Source organism: Sarcophilus harrisii, chromosome 3 (assembly GCF_902635505.1).
Source record: "Sarcophilus harrisii chromosome 3, mSarHar1.11, whole genome shotgun sequence".
NCBI lineage: Eukaryota > Metazoa > Chordata > Mammalia > Dasyuromorphia > Dasyuridae > Sarcophilus > Sarcophilus harrisii.
In genome coordinates, this window is record NC_045428.1 from 423730760 (window position 1) to 423755362 (window position 24603).

Sequence of the window (24603 nt, forward strand, 5' to 3'; positions counted from 1 at the left end):
CCATTGGTGTCCTGGGTCTACCCCCCTGTCCATAGACAACTTTCTCAAAACTATTTCCTTTATCAGTGACAATTTTCTACTATTCCTCTCCAGTGTAGATCTAGATTCTCCTGTAACAATGACCCCTCTTGAGCTCTCTACAGGCATCCATCAAGTACCATCTCCATTACAATACTAGTAGACCCCTTAAGGACCACTTGTACTGCTCTAGGACTGATTGCCTAGAGAAGCAAGTCTATGCTATATCCCCTGCATAGGGGGTGATATTCTAAGTGAGTGATATTCTAAGTCCTTCTCAGGTTTCCTCCTGTTATACAAAGCTGAAGTAATGATTGGCATTTAATGGGATTAGAATCCCAAAATAAAGCCAAGGAAATCAGACTGGCTTTTCTTAAGCTATACTTCTATGAACTGAAGTTTGGACAGATTGTTATCCTTGGAGTCAAATTTCACCTCAAGTACTAATTGTAAATCAGTCTCTAAATTTGTGCATCCCAAGGTTCTTTTGAGCTACTGAAGTTCATTGTTCATAGAGCACAGCATCTTCTTTGATAAGGGCATACCACATTGGGCAATACTGTGCCAGTGTCTTCAATATCTCACAATCAATACCAAAGTTATTCAGAGAGACCTTGAGAATGTCCTTGTGTGGCTTCTTCTAATCTGCAGGAGAGGGCTTGCCTTATTCTCAATAAAATGGTCTTTTAGGCAAACACCACCCACAATTATATAATTAAGGGAAGCAGTATTAAAACACAATTTAACCAATACTGCTTTTTGTATAAATATTTAACTCTCTTGTGGATATGAAAGTATTAATATTTAATACACTAATTACTGAGTCTGTGAGACTCTCACAATTTGCATAATGATTTTAAGTAAATTTACTGTTTAGGGCAAAAGTTAAAGAAAAATAGAACAAGGTACAAATCCCTGAGGCACAAGTTAAGTACCTTTACTTATTAAGCCCAACTCCTATTAAGCAATGTTCATTCTGACCCCAAATTGTAAAATAGATTACCGGTAACTCAGCACTTCAGTCCAAGTTCAAGTGTTATGTATTTACTGCATGAATCAAAAACAGCTCATAGGATTGGAGACATAAAACTAGAAGGGAAGAAGTGGGAACAAGTATTTGTTAAGCATTTATTGTGCAGGTAGGTGATGCAGTTGATAAAACATCAGGCCTGGAAATATGAGTTTAAATCCAACTTCAGACACTTACTAGCTGTGAGACCCTGGGCAAGACTTAACCCTGTTTGCCTCAGTTCCTCATCTGTAAAATGACCTGGAGAAAGAAATGGCAAATCATTCTAGTATTTTTGCCAAGAAAACCTCAAATGGGTTCATGAAGATTCAGACATGACTGAAATGATAAACAACAAACCTTAAGGAAGTGTGGCATAAGTAGCTGGATAAGCAGAAAAAGTCTGTTGTAGAAAGTAGCTCTTAAGCTGAGCAGTGAAGGAAAATTGGGATTTCAAGAAGTGGTTACTGGGCTGGTGAGTCAAAGACAATGTCATCTGGTGACCAGTTCAGAGACTGAATTCATTTGCTGGAAAATTAACATAGTGGCACATTGCTTTTCTATGGGTCTCAGGAAGGCAGCATGCAAGTCAACAACTGCTTATAAAGCATTGTTACTTTTGCAGCAACTCAAGTGTCAGCTCTAAACAAAGAATATTTTTAAATTACTGAATATTTTAAAACACTATTCAAGCAGTTCAGAAACAAAATGGAGAATGTTTTCTTTACAAGACCTTCTCTGAGAATCTGAATAATGTAGTGAAAAGAGCAATGGATTTGTTGTCAGGATGTAGATTCAAATTTAGACCATTAATTACTGCCTGTGTGGCTTTAAGCAAACCATTTAAACTTTCTGGGTCTTAGCTTCCTCATCTGTAAAATGAAAAAATTGGAATAAATTATCTTTATTGTCCCTTCCAGCTATAAATCCTATGGTTTTAATGTGTCAAACAATTTTTTTAAGCAGCATTATATTCAAAGCACTGTGCTACCTACATAGGATTTGAAGGAAAATACAAAGATAAACAGAATATAGTTCCTTCCTCTAAGAGTTTTCGGGATAGGAAAAAAATATGAGCACAATAAGTGTATAATAGAGATACAAACAAAATCATAATTGGTAGAAAAATTCATTTCTTACAGGAAAGGTTCAAATAAATGAGGTGACAAGTGAGCTGACTTTTGAAGAATGAGTAGGATTTCAATTTGGATAGAGATGGTAGGGGAAGGAGATGGGATAATCAAAAAAGCCTACTGTAGAAAGTAGCTCTTGAACTGAGCCTTAAAGCAAAATTGGCGATTTTAAGATGTAGTTACTGGGCTGGTGAGTTAAAGAGAATGTCACCTAATGACCAATTCACATTCCAAACATAAGAAAAAAAAATGCTTTGTATAAGCAAAAATAAATAAATAAATGAATAAATCGCAAGTGCAAGGCAATTGAGAATCTAGTTTAGCTGAAACAAAATATTTGAAAGGCAAAAGTAGGAAGTGAGGTTATAAAGGTAAATTGATGTTTGATTGTTGAATGCAAGACTAAGGAGAATGGATTACATGGTCCCTTAAGAGTTTTAAGTAGTTGGATATCACCATTAAATCTTTGAATGTGAAAGATTCATTTGGCAGGGAAGGATGATCTAGAACTGATAGCAACTAAAAGCAGGAAACTATTGCAGTAGTGAAAATAAGAGGTAATGAAATTGAAGTTGGTAACAGTGGAGGTAGAAAGGCCGGGATAGATATTGCAGTGGTAAAGTTGTTAAGCATTTCAACTAATTAGTTTTAAGAATTATGATAGAGTGTGAGAGAAAGATAAAATTGAGGTTTCTGTCATGGTAACTAGAGAAATGGTACCAAATCAGAAATCAAAATGAGGGACAGGTTTGGGCCAAAGACAAATTTGCTTTGAGACATACTGATTTTGAGGCAACAAACCATCTCTACTTGGCAGACAAGTGGAACTCAAAGGAGAAGGCAAAGCTTGAGATGGAAATATAGGACTTATCCACATGGAACTGAGGTCAAGAGATTGTTTAAGATCACTCAAGTTGAGGGTATGAAGGTAAAATAAAACTACTAATGTCAGAACCCTGAAGTCTGATTACAATAAGGAGGTGAAAAGAGAAGGAGAAACCAGCAGAGAAGATAAAAGGATAGATTTGAGAGGTCAGGGAAGAGAGGGCCCAAATATATATATCATGGATCTACAGAAAAATGCCCAAAAGAACAGGTTAGTACACAATGTCAAATAATTACCAAAAAAAATTAAAAATAAAGAGAATAGAGGTTGAGGCAAGTTCATGAAATTTAGTGACAAAAGTTGCATTTTGAGAGAGCAATTTCAATGGCAGTGTCAGAAAACAAAGCCAGATTGGAAAGAGGTATGGAATAAGTATAAATCAATGGAAGCAGGGAATGTAAATGGCATTGACTTAGAAAAGATGTGACAATGAAAGGTAGAGATAGAATGGCAACTGGAGGAGAGAGGGGTTTAAAAGGATAACCAGAAGGTATTTTTAATCTAGAGATTATTTTGACATGTATAAGAATTAAGAGGATAGAACTAGTAGAGAAAAAAACATTTTAAAGTGTATGTGGCAGATATATATAAGGATGTATATAGACAGTTAGGAGAAGCACTAGATTCTAGAATCAAATTCTAAGTTCAAACCTAGACTAAGAGACTCATTAGCTCTGTGAACCTCGACAAGTCAGTAAATCATTTTCTATCAGTTTCCTTATCTATAATATGAGAATAACAATAACCTACTTCTAAGAGTTGTCATGAGGATCAAGTGAGGTATTTGCAAATGCTTTGAAAACTTTAAAGAATTATATAAATATACAAGAAAGCAATTTCACAAAGGAAGTGGGATGAAATGGAGGCAAGGGCACAGAGATAAAGAGTAAAGAGATGGAAGAAAAGTAAAAAATGGTGATAAGTTTGAGGTCTGGACAAGGAGAGTTGAAGGAGCTCATGCTGAATGGCCTTTACCTTTCTAAGGAAGAATGAGTTGACATAATGCACTCAGAGTGTCTGGATAGGAGTAGAGTTGGAAGATTGAGGGAAAGGAGAAAATTTTAAACAATCATGCTATAAGGAATGTGTTAGAGAGAAAAACAACTAGTTGACATTTCCTGGATAGATGTTAAGAATTCTGCATTCACATTTTATTTTTAAGATTTCTAAAGGAAAGAAAAATGGATCTCCAAAGAAAGAAGGTATAAGTAGCCCAAGGGGTTTAAAAGTGGATAGGTAATTAATGAAAGTGTCTCTTCTTCAACATTGTTAGGTGAACATTCACAAAATGGTGAGGTTATTTTTATTTTATTTTTAAAGTTCCTTTGGGGGAAAGATCTAAATTTGCCAGAGAAGCAGGTTTATCTTTCACAAAGTAACTTGAACTACACTTTCAAAATTCTTCTAATGTGATAGTTTGCAAGAATCCAAAACTGAAGCCACAGAAAATCATATGGTCTATTGTCAGAAAAAAAGGGGGTCAAAAAATGAATTCTGGAAAATAAAATACCTTTTTCAGTACTTCAATATGATTCTTGCAAACATAACTGTAAATTCAAGAGGATTTTGAATATATCTTTTATAATCAATCATTTCTTCCACTCTGCAAATGAATAGGATTGGTTTTTTGTCATCTGTATAGAGATTTCTAACTTCACTTTAAAAAACATCAAATAAGTATCACCATGTATGAGCCACTTGCTGACCACTAAAGATACAAAGATACATATCCTGTCTTCAAGGAGCTAACAGTTTAACAGGCAAAAAGGTGTATACACAAATATATATGACATAAGACATAGGTATAAAGAAGAGGTGTAGGCAATATTATGACAGCTTTGAACAGGGAGATAATCACTTTTAATTAGAAGAATAAGTAGGGAATTTTGGGGTGAGAGGAATTACTTGAGTTAAGTCCCTAGATCAGGGATTCTTAACCTTTCTTTTGTGGTACTTTTAAATTTTGAGAGACATAATTCTAGGTGATTTGATCATTTTATTATTAAAGCTAGCATGTTTATTAATAAAAAGATGGTCATTTGATCATCTCTCTTAGATCAAATATCCCTCATGGCAGTGAGTCATAGTTTGTATATATTCCCTTGGAAAACTAGGTGTTCCTGAGGATGGCAATCAACTGATTGGTTAACAATTAATGAATGAGAGAATGATTATTACAATGTGAGGCTAGGCTATATATTCCAATGAGGGCCTTGGGTTTTGCTCACCCAAATCTTGATCAAAAAGACTTATTAATTTCCAAATCGCTTATCTGACATAAGGGAGAATCGACTTTTCCCAGACTATCTGAATAAAGATAATGGGCAGGAATTGTCCCACTAGCTCAAACTTAGAAGAACTTTTTATTGTCTGATTAGATATTGGCTTCAGTAAATCTTTTAGCAAGATTTCCCACACTGGTTGATTTTTGAATGAGGAAGTAGAAAAGAAAAAAAATCTTGGCTTCAATATGTTAATTAATTATTAATTCAAGAGAGAAACAATCATTTCTCTCATTTTGTGTCAGATATCCTTTTGGCAGTCTGATGATCCTATAGATCTTTCTAAGAATAATGTTTTAAATATATAAAATAAAATATATATGATTACAAAGGAATTCAATTGTATTGATATAAAATTTTCAAAATATATTTTTATTCAGGAGGCATTTTTAATTGCTCCCAAGTTTCTCCCCAATCCAAAGGTTCATCTTTTTAATAATATTCTTTCATGATAAACAGATATACTAAATAGATGGCACAAGAACTAGATTTGTTCTGTATGATCCCACAGACCAGAACCATAAACATGAGCACAAGCTGCAAAGGGAAATAGGCTTGATGTCAGGGAAAATCTTCTGACTGGAACTTTCCATAAGGAGAATGGACTGTATTACAAGTAGTAGATTCACTCTCATTTAAGATCTTCCAGCAAAGGCTAGATGACCCTTGAAGAGTATATTTGGGAATTATAGGTTGGATATGGTAACCATTGTGGTCCCTTCCAACCTCAAATTGTATGATTCTTTTTCTGAGATATGGAAATATAGTAAAATTGTTAGCCTGACAACAACAACTTTCATCCCAAAGTTTAGACTGGGTATATACAAGATTTCTAATGTATGAGAATCATGATTTGAACTTGAGGACTAAATCCAGTGTTCTTTCCATTGTACTACACTGCTTCCAAGGGGAAGGATTTACAGCACATAAAGGACTATGGAAAACAACAACCCAGAATTTTCTCTCTTTTTGTATCCTCATCCAGGCAAATATTATAAATTTGTAGAGAGTGGGGGTGCAGGGATGTGGCTATGGAGGTAGGAAGATTCTCAGTACTCTGTGGGCTTGAATTAGAATCATTTGGATAGGCATTAGTGTATAAATAAAACATTTATTTTATACCTTGCAAGTCTGAGTACTTATAAAGGGAGCTGGTAGCTACCCTCATTGGGGGAGGACTGCCACGTGGATATTCTCATAATTCTCCTACATGGGACTACAAGCCAGACTAGTGAGAGTTCCAAATGTATTTTATTCCATAAGAAGCCATTGATGTAGGATTACATGTCATAAGCTTTGTAAACCATAAAGCATTATAAACAAGTAATTAATTTTAAATTGTTCTTTTGTGACAAAAATCAACAATAGTTGATTTTTTATGGTGGGTTTTTTTTAAGATGCTTAAGTATAAAGGGGCAGGTCGATTCTCCAAAAGCCCCCAAAGCTGTGAATCATAACATACTTGAAGGAATTGCTAATCAGCCTTTACTGATGCATTTGTTGCTTGTGAATTGGGAATAAAATAAACTGGAGGTAAGAGGGAAGAGAAGAGAGAGATCAGAGAAAGCAACTGTCTCTGTCTCCTTGTATTGTTATCATCCTCTCACAGGAAGGGATCTATTGGCTGGTCAGAATTAGAATCCCAGCAACCACTAGTAGGTGGTTCCCATAACACCCAGCAGTCATTAGCAAGTTGCTCCCATAACAGTAGTAGTTTACCTGATAATATCGAAAATTATTTGTACTGGGGAGAATTCTGTTTTCTTCTCAAAGAATATAAGCAAAAAAACAAAAAAAAAATCAATTCCAAGTTCAACATCCTAACATACTATAGTTCACAAGCCATCATACAAGATAAATAGAATGTTTATCTCTATATATCTTTAATGAATATAGTACAAATAGAACAAGTAGGAGAAAGGAAGAATATCAATGATGAAAATAGTGTCAGAAGAGTCAGATCTCATTCATTCCAGGTTTATAGAGGACTTCCAATAAGAGACAACTCATCACCATAAAGGAAATCATTATACCTTTAAATGAGTAGATCTAATTGGTAGAAAGTATTTTTTTACATTAAGCTTATTTATCTTTTCTACTTCCTATAGGACATGATACTCAGCTTTGGAGCCAAAAAGAATAAGTCTCTTCTATATAATTCAAATATTTGAAGACAGAAATCAAATATCCCCTTTATATTTTCCAATTTCCAAGCTTAACAACTTCATTTCCTCGTATTCAGACAGCATGATCTATAAGTCATTCTATTAGACATTTCAAACTGGATGTCCCAGAAACATCTTAAACTCTCCTAAATATGTATATTGCCTGATACATGATAGACATAGCAGACATACATGGTAGATAGTAGCCCTCTGTAACATAATTTTACTTAATATAAGGTCTTCATGGACCCAATTAAAAATATGAGGTGGGATATGCTTGTATACAGACTAAAAGACATAAGTATATATATATATATATATATATATATATATATATATATATATATATATACATACATACATACACTTTGGTACCTTTTTCTTCCATTGCAATCTGTTAATTTGTGCTCAAGGGATGCAAACTAATTAATTGTACTATCAGCCTAAGCTACATAAAATATGGAAAGTCACAGCTGCTAGAAAATTAATTATGCATCCTCAAAATAATCATAAATAACTTATGTTATCTGTTCTTTGGGATTATCTGTACAGTTATCTATATCCCTAAGCACGGATAACTGAGAGCTAACAGCATATGGCATTTTCCTTCATATCCATAATGGTCATACTAACAAGATTATTTTCCAGTTATGTGAGGTCACTGAAAAGATCCATGAATAGTAAGCAACCTTATTTTGTGTTCTGCCCATCTGCTCATGACTATGGCTCCAATTCCAAACCTTGCTGTTTGTACCTCTGCCTTCTCCTCTGGCTGGCTGACAACTGTTTTCAAAAGATGCTCTCGTCCCTCTTCTATGTCCCATCCCCCATTCCTCTCTATCTGCAGCTGCTTTTACACAACAGGTGACAACTGCGCAGCATTTCTTTGAAGTTGTGCTTCATTAGTCCCAGATAGCATTTCTTCCATCTGTCCAGTTTCAGCTTATTCTTCAGAGGCCTCTTAGCCAGCTACTTACTGCTAGGATCTCTCAGTCAAGTGAGATTAAATCAACTATCACTTAAATATGGTCAGGAATATTGCTATTACTACTAATAATAACAATAATGCCATTTAGATGATGATTTATGATGTGACTAGCATTTTTATATGCATTATTTGAGATAGCTAGCAGAATGAGAGCAGCAGATATCTGGACAAGGAGGTAACAGAGGTAAAAAATACTGAAACATTACCCCTAATATTTTAAATTGATAAATTTAGTGGATTACAAAAAGTGTCTCAAAAACCAAGGCAATATGTCACGCCAAGAGAACTTGCCCATCAGAAACAGGAAAAACTGGGTTGAAATCCAGCTTCAGATTTGTTATGAGCAATTCAGTCTCTAAGTGTCCCATAGACAGTAACATAAATTGCAGAACAATTGTGGGTCTATTGTAGATGTTCCCTACAATGAACTTCTGGGGTTGCTCAGCTGTCTGGGAACCATCTGCTAGAGAGAGCAAAAAGAACTGATTCACTGGACCATTAACTGGAGGAATGGACACACTGATTGACCATAATCTTCTCCACCTTCAGCTTCAAGCTTGACTGGATGACAAGTGTTCTTTTTAGCAAGGATTCGTTGTTCAATCCTGTCCAAATCTTTTGGAACTCTTTCGGGTTTTCTTGGCAAAGATATTGGAGTAGTTTCCTTCTCCAGCTCATTTTAGATGAATAAATTGAGGCACACAGGAACAAGTGATTTGCTCATACTGCTAGTCTGAGGCAGATTTGGGCTCCTAAAGAGCCCAGTATTCTCTTTACTCCACCATCTAGCTGCCCCATAAATCTTAGAGCCAATCAAATTGCTTATGATCAAAGGAATTTGGATAGTTAAGTGGCAGTACTGAAACTTGAACCCTTTCCTAACTTACTTTTATTCTAGAGGGTCCTCTAGAAATGAAAATTCAATGAAATTAAGCTTAAAGAGTTCTTAAATCTTAAAATGACATAAACAGACTTATTAAAAACATATTTTGATAACCATTTTCATATGATTCATTTGCTTTGTAATCTTATGCGTTTTATTTTATGCACTTAAAAACATTAATGAGAAGATCCATAAGCTTTATTTTTAATTTTAAAAATTTTTACTTTATGTAATTATACAAACATTTCCATAACATAGTAAAAGATTGTACATCAAACTGAAAATCCATTATATACAACCTGCTAGTTCTTTTTAATATATAATAAAATTATAATGTATTCCTTTCTTTTTCCTTTTTTCTTCTCTCCCCCAGAGATGCCTACCATTACACCCAAATAGGGTCTAGATGATAGATAGAATGTATGTATATCTTTATAAATATACATATGTGCATATATGCATATTTATGTATATGTGTATGTATAAATATTTATATGTAAAGATTTAAAAGTATTCTACACATACTTCTATTTATCAGTTCTTTCTCTGGTTGCATATAGCATCTTCCTTTATCTGTCCTTTTAATTTATCCATGTTTAACACTCTTATTTGACTTCTAAAATCTAAAATTCTAAAAAAAAATTTAAAGCTCACTCACTCTTAATGGTTTCAATCCAATTCATATTTTTTTAAATTTTTTAGTAGTTTTTTTGTCATTGCTATCTTCTGAGTCTGTACCTTTATCTTTCCTATCATCATAGTAGTTGTTTATGGTCAGATTCTTTTTTAAGTTTTTTTTTTTTTTTCACCATTTGTCATATCGGTTACTTAATCTACTTGAGCTCTGCTCACCTCTGGGAAGTCAGGGTGCAATCATTGTTCCAAGAAAAGACTTTTTCCACACTGCTTTTCTCCCAGACACTCCTGGGTGGTTTTTAGGGTTTTTTAAAAGCCTTTTAAAGGATGAATGATGGTGATAAAGGTGTTGTCAATGCTTTTCTTATCTGTACTCTTGGTCTTTGTGCAGGAAAGACCTTTGCTCCCTTAAAGCTACAATCACTCCTCTCCTCCCAAAGTAAGTTTCAATGGTTGGGTTCTTTCTACTTTGTTCATTTTTTATGAGAACTATTAGTGTTAGCACCTCTAATTTTAGGGGGACAGAGGGAGAGAGTTGGTGCCTCTGGCTTTATTTCAGCTCTCCCCTCAGACCTGGAACCCCAAACTAAAAGCTCCCCACTCCTGAAAGTGCCTGCAGCCAGCATTGTCCCTGCCCCACTGTTTCTGCACTCTCTGAGTGTACTGGTTCCTTCTCACCCAGGGTGCCTTTGCAGCACAGCTAGAGCTGGCAGTGCTACTCAGCAGAGGTTTCAGGGATTCAAACCCTAACAAGAGGTGAAGTTTCTGTGATTCAGGTTGAAGGTCCCTACAAACCCAACTAGCACCAGGCTCTCTGCTGGCTATTTCTGCAGAGCTAGCCTAGAGGTGTTTACACTTTACATTCATTAAATCCTAATCCTGGGGTCTTTATTTGTGTCTTCTCAGATTGTCCCAGGAGGACAGACTCTGAAATATTGTACAATTAGCTTGTGAAGGAAATCAAAAATGCAGGTGGGCATAAATATAGGGATTGGGAATTCAATGTAATGGTTTTTAGTCATCTCCCAGAGTTCTTTTTCTGGGCATAGCTGGTTCAGTTCATTACTGCTCCATTGGAAATGATTTGGTTGATCTCGTTGCTGAGGATGGCCTGGTCTATCAGAACTGGTCATCATATAGTATTGTTGTTGAAGAAAAATTTTCTTAACATGTAACTGGAGAAAAAATAAAATACTCTTAAAAAAATAAAAAAAAACCTCCCATTTTCTCTAGATTAGAGTAAGGTTCTGAATTAGGGAGAATCCTGACAAAGCCAGAGTTAAATTACCAATCAAATTTTCTTAAGCACATATCCAGTATAGGACTCAGCCACTGTGTTTGCTGGTATGGACAATAAATAAGGGCATTTTTGTTCTTTGGGTTGCTTCATGTTCATCTCTAAACATAAACATTTTCATCATGCACTGGAGTCATGAGGCAAGGCTGACATCAGATATCAAGGTCTCTTATCTTGTAGGAATCAAAGCCAATGGCCAACTCTTACTTTTACTTTTCCAATGACCTAATTTACTTCAGCTTCTGCTATCTAAAGAGTAGTACTTCATTGTCCAATTTCTTCAAATAAATATATACTGGGGGAGGAGGGACTAAGGATTTAATACATCATAAGTTTGCCTTGGTTCATAATTTTTTTTACATTCCTTTTTTTTTAATAGCTTTTTATTTACAAGTTATAAGCATGGGTAATTTTACAGCATTGACAATTGCCAGACCTTTTGTTCCAATTTTTCCCCTCCTTCCCTCCACCCCCTCCCCCAGATAGCAGGTTGACCAATACATGTTAAATATGTTAAAGTATATGTTAAATTTGGTTCATATATTTTAAAAGTAATGACCCAAAAATAATGTCCTCATGTTAGATCCCATCCTTCCTTTGCTTATATGTACAGATAATCCTATGAGGAAATACATTGAGCTTCCTTTGAGATATATGCTTAGAGAAGCAGCATATTGGGCATGGGAAGATCAATACAGAAAGCTAAGGTTGCATTCCAGGCTATAATATTTACTAGCTTTGTGAACCTGGGCAAGTTTCACTTTCCTCATCTATAAAATGGACATAATAATTCTTATACTCCTTATTTAATGAGGTTGTTGTGAGAATAATACTTTATAAATTTTAAAGCACTATATATTTATAAAATTGTTGTTTCACGGAACTGAAAAATTCAAAATACCATATCTCAGCATATTTTGCAGCTCATTTGTTTCAAGTCCTGAGTCACTTTTTAAGAAGAAAGTTGAGTGTAAAGTCAACACAGAACCTTAAAACTACAATCTGGAATCCTGTCCATTCTAGAGTCAAATCTTTGTTTTTCACAATTTAATGTTCACTTTTCAAAGAATCAAGGATTTTGATATCTTCTCTAAGCATTTTATTTAAAAAGAGAAAAAAATCACCTACTCTTCCACTCCCCACCTTTTGCCAAAGAAAAGGTTCACATAAGATAAAAAAAAAAAGTTTAAAAATCCCAAATGAAGTTCAAACTAAAATAACAGCTAATTATAAGTATATTCATTATTAACTACTTTAATTTTAGTCCAAGTACTAAGATTTAGATAATAAATGACTTGGGAAACACTGGAAATGCTAATTATAGACAAATATTTTTTAAAGGTTTAATAAAAATTTATACAAAGGGCAGTGGGTGCAACATATGCTTTTGGTAGTGCCTGTTGCCTGGATACCATTAGGGGGAGAAACTCAGCTACATAAGAATTGCTTACAAATTATACTAAAAATAATGAACATTTCTTTTTTTCCTGTCCTGCTGTTAAATACTGAATCACACAGCATAACAAATTAAAACTAGATTATATGCTTGAATATAGCAGCCTTTAATATATAAATATAATTCTGTTAGGATTTTTCCCTGGTCCTTGTAGTCTTCTCAATCTGTAATTGACAAATGTATCTTCATTTTCTGCATTAAGAAAGGCCCAGCAGCATTCAGTCAGTGTTCCATTCAGGTCAGAGTTTTGTCTGCAGCAGCTAAAGCCTGTCTGTGGGAAGGAAGGGTTGGTTCCAAATGCTCTATCTTCTGAGACATTGTGAGGCTCAAATGGGATCATGGATATAAAACACTTTGCAAACATTAAAGTGTTATATGAATGCCAGTTATTATCATCATTATTATTGTTATTGTTGCTGTTGTTGTTATTGGTACTATTATTATCCTGTGATCACCACGCCTTCAGTCTAGGGATGATTTCAATCCCTAAGCCTTCTACTGAAGTTTTTCTAAATTCAATCTGTTTTAAGAGAACAACAAAGGGTATACTGGTAAATATTTAATAACCAAGTTCTTTGAGCTAAAATTTAAAAAAAAATTTTAAGTATGAACACACTTTTAAGTTTAATCTGTATTATAAATACTTTTTTATGTCTAAAAAAATCAAAAAAGCAATAATTCAAGCTTTGATTTGGGGTGATTATAGGATTATAAGATTTCTGAGATATAAATTTTCACACTGGAAATTTAATCACCAGTGCTGCTAGTGAATTACAGCTGGTTCCTATGCACTCCTGTTTATATCCAAAGGTGAAGCAATTAAAAGACCATTTCAGAAAGCCTTGTTCTTGTTTTGTTTTGTTTTGTTGCATTATATACCTTTTAGAAAGGTTGGATCTGGATTTTAGTGAATCATAACGGTCATCTGGTTCAATCCCCTCATTTTACAAATGTGGACACTGAGGTCCAGAGAGGTTACGAGTTGTGAAAATTCACAAGGATAGCAAATTTCTAAGGCAACATTTGAACCTAAAACTGGTGTTCTTTCTGTGGTACTATACTGTCTTCAATAATTAGAAATATTCCTATGGATCAATAGCACTAATTATATGTGATTATTCCTAAGAAAATACTACATCATAAGATCATATATCCAGAGCTGGAAAGGCCCTTAGAAGCCATCTATTCTAATAGCCTTATTTTACAGATGAGCAATCTGCGTCTTAAAAGGGTAACTTCTTAAAATTATATAACTAGTAAATATCAGAAGCAGGATTTGAAGCTGGATCAATTTAACTCTATCATACTTTATTCACACACACACAAAAAAATGTATATCCTGTATAAAGTCCTGGGTCACTAGGTGATATAGTGGATATAGAGTCAGGAAGATTTCCCAAGTCTGAATTCAAATCTGGCCTTGGGCACTAGCTGTGTGACCCTGAAAAAGTCACTTTACCCTGTTTGCCTTAATTTCCTCATCTGTAAAATGAGCTGGAGAAGGAAATTACAAATCACTCTTAGTATGTTTGCCAAAAAAAAAACAAAAAACAAATAAGATCAAGAAAAATTTATATGATTCAACAACTAATATGATTTAACAACAACAAAAAATAGTCTTACTTCTTTTCATATATCATACAATTGTATCTTTCCAAAGCCAAGTGCCATTAGGATCACTAAATTTGGTAAATAATTTTCATTTGTCATTATCCATACTTAAAAAAAGTCATCTTTGTAGCCAAAAGGTTTCAGATTCTATACCTTTGTGAATAAGTTATTATCCAAAGAATTATCCAAAATCAGGGTCAAGGTCATGAATGAAAAGATCAGAATTAGATGACCTAAACAAGGTCTAGAGGAAAAAATAATCAAAACTAACAGAGGTCCTATATTAATATCAATTAATATCAGTAATATGAAGTAGATATATCACATGTTTTTTATCTGTATATTAATTTTTTAAATGCACATTTCTTTATGAATCATGTTAGAAGAGAAACATCAAAACAAAAGGGAAAAACCACAACAGAAGAAAAAAACAAAAAAAAAAAAGGTGAACATAGCATAGTTCTTTTTCTGGATGCAGATGGCATTTTCTATTCAAAGTTTGTCAGGATTGCCTTGGATCACTGAACCTCTAGAATAGCCAAATCTTTCATAGTTGATTGTGGCACAATCTTGCTGTCACTATGTGTAATGTATTCCTGGTTCTGCTTGTTTTGCTTAATATCAGTTCATGTAAATTTTTCTAGGCCTTTCTAAAATCAGCTTTTTCATCATTTTTTATAGAATAATAATACTCCATAACTTTCATATACCATTACTTATTCAGCCATTTCTCAACTGATGGGTGTTGAAGTAGATATATCAAACAAGGAGAATAAACAAGCAACATCCAGACAAGAAGGACTCTATAAGGGAACTGAGGACTGAAGGCCCATCAATTTGTACAGCAACTTGGTGGATTGTTGGAAGGGTTCCTACTACAGTTTCTTTTTTGGTCATGGTTGGGAATTGTTCCTTCTAAAAAGCCGTTGTACAGAACTTTACTTAACACCTTCCTCTTGTATCTTAAGCCACCCATTCACATTGAACAGATCTGCAGTTGTGGATAGTCTTCAACAGGAAGACAAACATAGCAAAATCCCTGCATAATATCAATTCCTTTGGTCTGCCTATAATTAAAAAACTGACGACATGCTAATGTCTTTTTCCTGGTGCTGTTAGGCTCTGAATCACCTCTGTAGACTCAGAGAATACTCCTGTTTATAAAACTCTCCATTCCTCTTTTCCCATTATTATTTTTTTTATTATCTCATTTTAACCCAAATTAAGTGGCCCAGATGAATAATCAAAAACATAATAGCCTAAACCCTACATACCCCTTTTATTTAAGGATACACTAATAATTAGCCAATAAATCATTTATTTGACTTCTACTCAGTGACTTCATTGACAGAGTTATGACTAATGATAAACCAGGATTCTCTGGGAATGCCCAGTTCCAATACTGAGTTATCCTTTAGGGGCTGTCGAATATGATCAATTTGCCAGCAATTTTAAAGGTGCAGGGAACGTATCAAAGAGACTTCCTTCACCCACCTGACAGGGATGCAAAGTGCTGAATATCAGGCAAACTGGGTATGCTCAAAGGCACCTTGAGAGCATCTCCATCATAGAAATTATCTTGCCCAGAGAAGCATGGATTACAAAAACAAAAACTGAAATAACTGCTCTGAATTTACATAGATTCCTTGAAAGCAGAAACTTGTCATTTATCTTTCCTTCTATCCTCAGCATTTAGCACAGTGCCAGGCACAATGCATTAATAAATGCTCATTGACTAACCACCATATAGTCAAAACAAGACCCCTGCCTAGGTATTAAAAAGTTGCTTATATGCTTTTGTTTCTTTAGCTTCAAACAAAAAAGTGGTTTAATTCCAAATGTATTTTATTTTCATATAAATAATAATGAATATAATTAAAACATAAGAATAGCAATGCTTTACCCTTTGACCCAATAGTGTTTCTACTGGACTTATGTCCCAAAGAGATCTTAAAGGAGGGAAAGGGACCCACGTGTGCAAAAATGTTTGTAGCAGCACTTGTTATAGTGGCTAGAAACTGAAATTGGGTGGATGTCCATCAGTTGGAGAATGGCTCAATAAGTTATGGTATATGAATGTTATGGAATATTATTGTTCTGTAACAAATCATCAGCAGGATGATTTTAGAAAGGCCTGGAGAGTCTTACATGAACTGATGCTGAGTGAAATGAGCAGAACCAGGAGATCATGGTACATGGCAGCATCAATGTTGTGCAGTGATCAATTCTGATAAACATGACTCTTTCCAATGATGAGATGATTAAGCCCAGTTCCAATGATCTTGTAATGAAGAGAGCCATCTGTACCCAGAGAAAGGACTTTGGGAACTGAATGTGGATCACAAAACATAATTCTCATTCTTTTTTGTTGTTGTTCACTTGCATTTTGTTTTCCAATTCATTTATGTTCTTTTTTTGATCTGATTTCTCTTGTGCAAACAAGAGAATTGTATAAATTTGTTTATACTTACAGGATTTAACATATATTTTAACATGTTTAACATATATTGAATTGCTTACCATGGGGGGGAGAGTAGGAGGAGAAAATCTGAAACACAAGGCTTTGGTAAAAAAGTAAGGTTAATGTTGTCAAATTATCTGTGCATATGTTTTGAAAATAAAAAGCTTAATAAAAAAATAAGAATAACGAAGCTTTATCATTTAAAAGGCATAGTTTTTCTTCAAAGAACTTAATACTAAAAAAAAATTAATTTTGAATAAACTTTATTTGATATTTTACTCTGTAAGAAAAACTGAAAGACTTACCTGTAATTTTAAAATATAACCTTAATAAAAGTAGTTAGCCATCTGACTCAAGGAATGTCCCCTAAAGATTCTCAAGATGTGAAGGATTTTCTAATTAAGTTAGCAGTATTCCTTTTGCTAATACTGTACTCTAGGGGAAAGTAAAATATGAGAATAGACTTTAAAAAAAAATCTAAAGTGTTCAGTCCGGGAAATATTAAGATTGAGGGAGAATATAATAGATGTCTATAAAATCATAAAAAAGAATGTGAACAGGGTCAGCCCCAGGCAAAATTGTGAAATAATTGACATTTATTTTGTCACCAACACACCTTTCCTTCCCATGCTTTTTATCCACTGTTCTACCCCTCTGCTCCTTGTCAGGTTGTCTCTTGCCCTCTTGTCATGGAAAAACACTGTCCATTAAATAATTCACACTAACGCATTAATGACACTTAAAAAGTTATTGTTACTACCAAGACCACCACAACCAAAATTTTTGCATTTTAAAAGGTCATTTTCATCTTTTTTTTTTTTACCATAATTAGGAAAAGGGGACAAGTAGAGGAAAGCCAAAAGCAGTAGTTACTAATCATAGATTTAAGAAGGGATTATTATTAATTGGGAAAAGGCTGAACAAGTTGTAATATATGGTTATGATGGAATACTACTATGATATAAGAAATGATGAGCTCCCTGATCTTAGAAAGGAATGAAGATATTTGCATGAAATGATGAGGAAAAAGATAAGCAAAGCCAGGAGAATATCATATACAGTAGCAGCAATATTGTTTTAAAAATGACTTTGAACAACTAAGTTATTTTGATGATTATAAACACAAATTTAAAATACTGGACATATGAAAAAAATGCCATCTTCATTGCAAACAGAGAAAGAACTAATAGAAATTTATAGAAAATTTTTTCATATATCTACCTAATTGTATGTAATGATAGCCATCTCTAAGGTGATAAAGGGGAAGAAAAAGAATTTTACATGAAAACTTCATTATATATTTAAATGAAATAACAAGTTATATATAAAAGACTTGCAATTGCAAAATCTTTTTTATTCTACAATATTATGGAAATGCTTATTTTATTCCATAAATTAAATATTTTTTAAAAGGCATTATAGCTTTTCCCTTACTTTGTAGTCACCTATTTGCAAAACACAAAAGAATATAAAGAGGTAAAAGGAGTTAAATTCAATTTAAAGTCAAGAATTTGTAAAGTAAAAGAATTGACACAGGAAAAAAGAAAGACCCTGAACTTCTGAAGATGTAGAGCACTTGTGAATCTATTCTTTGTTACTTCTGAGTGAGAATTAGTATCCCCCACACAGAGAGGGAATGATAGGAAAGGATATAAATGTCAGCAGGTCAGAAGAAATTTATTGCTAGGGATTTTTAGCCTGGGGAAAGAAAGGCTGAGCAGAGAGACAATCAATGTCTTCAAATATTTGAAGGGCTGTCCTTTGGAAGTTGTAGTAGATTTGTTCTATGTGAATATAGAGTTCAAAAAGGGGAGTAAAAGGTGGAAATTATATGAAGACAAATTATAGTATAAGATAAGGCAGAATCGCCCAGTATTTATAGGTATCTGAAAATAGAATGGATTGTCTTGTAAAGTCTTGAACTGCCCTTTATGTGGAATCTTGATAAGTCTTTATCTAAAAGAAAAAAAAAGAGATTTATGCTTCAGGTGGGGAGTGAGGCTATTGTTCATTCTTTGTTCTCTAAGAGAACCAATTACAAGACGAGTGATGTCTTGACTCATGCATGAACTGAATTTAAGTGAGGTAGAGTTGCACAAAGTTATCAGTCTCTCTCCTCCAGAGTCATGTTGTTTGTTATTTGTCCTTTGTTCTCAAAGAGGACCAATGACATTAAGAAGGTGAAATCTTGACTTGAATGTGAATTGGATTTAAGTGAGGCAGAGCTGTGCAAAATCATCAGTCTCCTTCTGAGTCAACAGAGTCCAGTGGCCAAACATAGGTTAAAAGGACTAGTGATAACACAGGATGCAGTGGATGACCTTGGCCTTTCCAAATTAAGGTCTTTCCCAGACCTCATTGCTATTTGGAGCAATGAATAGATTACCTAACTACCTGATTCCAAATAACTGCCTCAAATGCTTAGTACCTGTGCAATGCTAAGAAAGTTGCTTAACTTCTCTATGGCTAGTTTCCTTATTTAAAAAAGAGGGAACTGAACTCAGCCTTCAAAGTCCCTTCTAATATCAAATTGATAATTAGAAGACTATAAGAAGAAGAAGAGGTTGAGAGAAACCTCTGAAATTTTGTAAAAATGGACCATTTGGAGTTCTACTCATGAATTGTTTTTCCTCTTATTTTTTTCTGAAGTTTTGAAATTCCTTTATGATCAAAATAACCATATTTGAAATGGAGAATTTTCTCTAGAAAAAATAATATGCTTTTATAAATCTTTCAACATGTATAAATCTTTAAAAATTATTGACTTATTTTTAAAAATTCGTTTTTATATACTTCTTGCAAAAATAATAGAAAAAGATGTAAAATTCTGGGGCTTTTTATATTTTTCCTGTTTATGATGCTTAATGTATATATATACTTCAACCTATAAGTGTGTGTTATCTCTACAGTTAGTATCGTATGGTTCTATATAGTATGCTATGCTATGTCTTAGATCCACAAAAGTTTGTAAATTGATTGCCCATAATTGCTTTCATTTGGGGTTAGGTAAAGGAAAATCAACATCTTTTCTACCATTGCCTATGTCTGAAAGTAATGATTTTGAAGGACCAATAACAATCTGAATTTAGATTTCTTACTGAAGAAATTAAGGTTTTCCTGTAATCTTTTTTTCTGAATGCATTTGCCAACTGGATTGAATTTTGTCTACCTCTTTATTTGAGGTATATTATCATATTTTAAAATACACACCTGACAACAGTAGATATGAAAAACACAGAATTGTAAGCTCAGAGAGGAAATTGGTGAAGCAGATAAAACTGAAGTTTCTCTATTGCTTTTCAGCAAAAAACCTTTTTCATAGCCCTGAAAATATAGAGTACAAATGCCAAATTGCAAATAAATACAATGCTTTTCAAGATGTAACATAAGGTGTTAGCTACTTTAAAGAGGGAAAAAAAAGATTGGAAAATATCCTAGAAATGTCTTTATGGGAGAGAGTTGAACAACTCATTTGTACAAAAAGAATAGAAAAAAAGAAGCCTTATCATTAAATTTAGGGAGTATGATGGAACAAAAACTGAGATTTCCTTTGAAGGAAAAAAACTAATTCAAGTAAAACTAATTTAATACAGAAATATGAATGAATCTTCTTTTAATAGAATATTGTGATGAAGTCATAGGAAAGGAAGAGAATTCAGAGATTATCTGGTCCCTGACCCTGCCTCCAGCCTATTTCACATCTAAACCACTTAAAGTCTCTATCCTCTTTTTAGTCACCCCTAAGGAAGAAATTATATAATCTCTCAATTGACAGCTGGTATCTACTTCACACATTCATCCCCTCAACAAAAATTCATGAATTGTCTATTGCTAGACCTTGTCTTAGGCCTTAATGCCAAAATATCAAGGTGAAGAGTAAAAAGTTTAGTCAATTTTTAAACTAATTTATTTCAATATGAGTTCTTAACTTGAGTCCATGGATAGATTTTAGAAAATCTTTACTTTTACTTATCACTAACTAAAATTAATATTTCTTTTAATTGTAAACTTAGTCAAAAAAATTCTGAAAAGAGATCATCAGATTACCAAAAAGGTTCTTCTCTCTCTCTCTCCCTCTCTCTCTGTCTCTTCATCTGTCTCTGTCTCTCTCTGTCTCTGTCCCTTTTTTGGTAATCCCTATATGTGTCTATATTTTCTATACTCCCTAAGACTGAATGCTGCAAACTTCTTAGTTGATTGGTACCTCCATACCTATAAACTCAGGACAGGAATGAGTCCTCTCTCTGCATAATAAGATACTTAAGTTGCCCTAATTCTAGAGCTGTCTTCATGCATGAAGTGAAAATGGACCTAGGAGTCCCACTGAATCTTTATATCATAATGTACCAAAAGACCATGATGAACTCTCTCCTTCCATGATCTGAAGACCAGAATGCACCAGACTTCCTGGAAATAGCCCTGATAGTTTTACTTTCCTGAACTTTCCTGCTCCAATTTTAGCAAGTTTCACTACTGGCCCCATTGTGGGCTTCTCTTTGCATTTGGAGGTATTCATTGCTTCTCTGGTTTAGGTTGTGTGTCCTGCTTTAACCTCTTCCTTTCTTACTCCTAGTTTTTCTACTCTATGCTCCCTTGGAAGTTTCTATTCAAACTATATGAATTTCTTTAAATATGCCAAATATAAGAAACTGATTGGAGTACTGAATGTGTCTAAATCTTTTAAAAAGTCCCTTTAGCTTAACAACGGCTTAACTTACCTTCCCCAAATTAAAATTTACCTGTTTTTTTGTTTCATCATTTTGTGTTCTTTATGTCTTCTAAGGTGTCATAAGAGAAAATGACAAAGTTTCAGAAAGTAGCACCAGTCTGAGAACTGATCAGGAAATCCAAGAAAAAAGGCAGTCAGATGGATAGAACCTCAATTTGATCTCTGGAGGATCTGAATTCAAATCCGACCTCAGACACTTAACCCATACTAGCTATGTGATCCTGAACAAGTCATTTAATTCCAATTGCCTCAATCAAAAAATACAAACAAGAAGTCAGGAAATCCGAGAGAAAAAAAACACAGTAAGCTATTTTTTCCAATGCAGGTTAGCATAAGAAAACAGAAAAAGAAGTCTTTTAAGACTGGGGCTAGTGAATAGTGATGAATAGCAGCCTGAAACATTCCCACATGTGCTATACACCTGGGGAAAAAAAGATTCCCAAATGAAGCAAACTTTCCTCAACTTGTCCCTTCTATCCCGTCCCTTTTTTGGTAATCCCTATATGTGTCTATATTTTCTATACCCCTGAGATTGAAAGCTGTAAACTTCTTGTGTAAGGTAAAGGAATAAATGGCCATTAGCAGCTCTCTTGCTTGTTAATCAATTCTGGATTGAAGATCCAAAGATGTCAAAGGAGAGGATCTATGTCTAGGGATAAACAGTACTCACAAGCCTAACTCATGTACTTTCCAAGGAAACAATGCTGAAGCAATTAGCTCATTTAACATGGAATTATATGGAGTCAAGACAGGTCTAGGAGTTCCAGTGAATCTTTGTTTTGCAATGTACCAAAAAACTATCACAGGCTCCTTCCTTCTTTCACAGCCTAAAGACCACAGTATATAGGGCTTCCTGGCACTAGTCTTGATGGTATTACTTTTTCTGGCTTTCCCTGTTCCAATTTTAGGGTCATTAATGGTCCCATTGTAAACGATTGGTGTGTTGCCTCTAAGTTTTTAGAGGTTTTTTCCCATGTAATTTTACAGGCTTTCTGAAATGTCTAATTTGATCCAGGTTAAGAACCACTGTTGAAATAAATCAATTAATTAGTCCCTCTCCCACCCTTTCCTCTTTGTACAACAATTTTTTGTGCACCAATATTGTAAAATAATTTTCCCTACCTTTCATTTCCTTTGTCTCTTACCCAGTATATTGTTCTTTTCTTCTCTTTCCATTCAATTTCCTCGGGCAAAAACTTAATAAAGACAAAAAATAAGTTTAACAAAATTTCAAGACACAAAATTAACTACATTACTATTTACTAGTAATAGGGATCAAGAAAACATAATTTCAATATAAATTCATTTTAAAATAACAACAGAATTAAATATTTAGACATTAGCTTATTTAGGAATACACAAAGACTGAATAAGTACAATCATAAAATTATAATGACTGAAGGGAAGAAAAACCTAAATAAATAAATATAGAGCATTAAGCATTTGTGGATAGACTGGATTACTTTCAAAATTACATATATATATATATATATATATGTGTGTGTGTGTGTGTGTGTGTGTGTGTGTGTGGTGTATAAAGTATAGCATCTACTCTGGGTTATTTCCTCAACTAGCATTCCAACATTTGGTTCCTCAGAGAAAAGTTCCCCATATTCAAGTTCCTCTGTGGGTCTGGATTCCTAAAACACCAGTTCATGAGCCCCCACCAGTGGGCTGACCTTTAATAGAGAACACAGTTAGATCAAAACAAAGGCATTTACTGAGATATTATAAAATGAGGAATTTCCCTGTCAGCATACATTTCCACAGTCACATACTGTATCAGGGGAAGAAGTGAGCACAAACATAGAGAACACGTGTAGAGAGACATATACTTTGTGAATACCTGTGGCAAAGGTAACTCACACCTCCAGAATGATGGGAGCTCCTTTCCATTCTCATGGTGATTTCGTGCTGCTCTCCCTTGGTGCAGCATCTTAGGTTTGTTCCTTTTTGTAGTTCAGCTCCCAATGATTTGGCTCTATGGTTTCTCAGAAAAGTTATATTTCTCAAAGCTATCTCCTGCTTCAACTTTCAATTAACTAACCCTTCCTTCATCCTTCAGGGTGCAATACCTCCTTCTGGGCAGTTGGTTCAACAAAATATAGTGGACAATTGATGGGAGGAAGAGAAATAAGAAATTCCTTCTCAAGGGCTAAATTCTTTTTCTATAGATGGCTTTCTTCTCTCTCTTGCTAGAGATGACATCCTTCAAAGCTATCTCCTATTTCTCTAACTCCTTAAGGATTGGATCTCACTTTTTAAAGGGCCACCTGATATTTGGCCAGCTAAAATATGAATGCCTTTTAATTCCATCAGTTTTGATCAGACAACTTCTTTGCCTGGTGCAGATATATCTTTGAATCTATCTTTTTACATTACAAATCCAAGATCATACAACCATTAAATCAATTATAGCATGCCGCTCAATTTGCACTCCAGTGCTATTATTCTAATTCTGGTCCCAGGACCAGAAGTTCAGTTACCAAAGAATGACTACTCCTTATTTCTTCAGATATGTATAAATATCCCTGAGGGATTGGGGAATGGTATTCTAATGGTATTGCTTACAAATGTGCTTCCCTTACAATTATAAGTTGATATCAATTATCCAAGCAGATTTAATTTGCTTTTAGAAACAGGTACCAAAAAAAAGAATATCCCCAGAAATTTGTAATTCACTCTCCCACAGATATATACAGAATCCAGGGAAAATGATATCAGGGTAATTCACAGTTCTTAAGGAGTCCTTTTGGTAAAGCATTCAAGAACTTCTCTTTAGGTATTGTATAGTTTTTCTGATAGATTCTATCATGTTTTTAAAAAATGATGTTAATTTGAACTTTTCATGTCTTACATCAGTTCCTCCAACTATTAAAATTTAATGTTTTTTTTCTATTCCATTGTAACTGTTAACAGTTTCTAATACCACAACCACTAAGAGTGGCAAGAATGGGTATCTTTGCCTCATGTCTCTTTATAGCAGAAATGCTTCTGTTTCTTCCCACCATATATATTATATTAACTCAAATTATGGTAAATGCATTTT